The sequence below is a fragment of the Triticum dicoccoides genome, chromosome 6A (assembly GCF_002162155.2).
Source record: "Triticum dicoccoides isolate Atlit2015 ecotype Zavitan chromosome 6A, WEW_v2.0, whole genome shotgun sequence".
In the NCBI taxonomy this organism is placed as follows: Eukaryota; Viridiplantae; Streptophyta; class Magnoliopsida; order Poales; family Poaceae; genus Triticum; species Triticum dicoccoides.
This window is the reverse complement of record NC_041390.1, coordinates 5,227,892-5,228,804: the sequence shown is the minus strand read 5'-3', so window position 1 is coordinate 5,228,804 and position 913 is coordinate 5,227,892.

The window sequence follows — 913 nt, the reverse complement described above, 5'->3', positions numbered from 1 at the left end:
GTCATGATTCCTATTACAAGAACATGATCAATCTCATACATCACATATATCATTCATCACATCCTTTTGGCCATATCACATCACATGGCACATGCTGCAAAAACAAGTTAGACATTCTCTAATTGTTGTTGCAAGTTTTTACGTGGCTGCTATAGGTTTCTAGCAAGAACGTTTCTTACCTATGCCAAAACCACAACATGATATGCCAATTTCTATTTACCCTTCATAAGGACCCTTTTCATCGAATCTGATCTGACTAAAGTGGGAGAGACAGACACCCGCTAGCCACCTTATGCAACTAGTGCATGTCAGTCGGTGGAACCAGTCTCACGTAAGCGTACGTGTAAGGTCGGTCCGGGCCGCTTCATCCCACGATGCCGCCAAATCAAGATAAGACTAGTAACGGCAAGTAAATTGACAAAATCAACGCCCACAACAACTTGTGTTCTACTCATGCATAGAAACTACGCATAGACCTAGCTCATGATGCCATTGTTGGGGAACGTAGCAGAATTTTAAAATTTTCTACGCATCACCAAGATCAATCTATGGAGTCATCTAGCAACGAGGGGAAGGGGAGTGCATCTACATACCCTTGTAGATTGCGAGCGGAAGCGTTCAAGAGAACGGGGTTGATGGAGTTGTACTCGTCGTGATCCAAATCACCGATGACCAAGTGTCGAACGGACGGCACCTCCGCGTTCAACACACGTACGGTTGGAAAGACGTCTCCTCCTTCTTGATCCAGCAAGGGGAAGGAGAGGTTGATGGAGATCCAGCAGCACGACGGCGTGGTGGTGGAAGCAGCGGTGATCTCGGCAGGGCTTCGCCAAGCTCCAACGAGAGAGAGAGAGAGAGAGAGAGAGAGAGAGAGGTGTTACGAGGGGAGAGGGAGGGGCTAGGGACTTGGTGC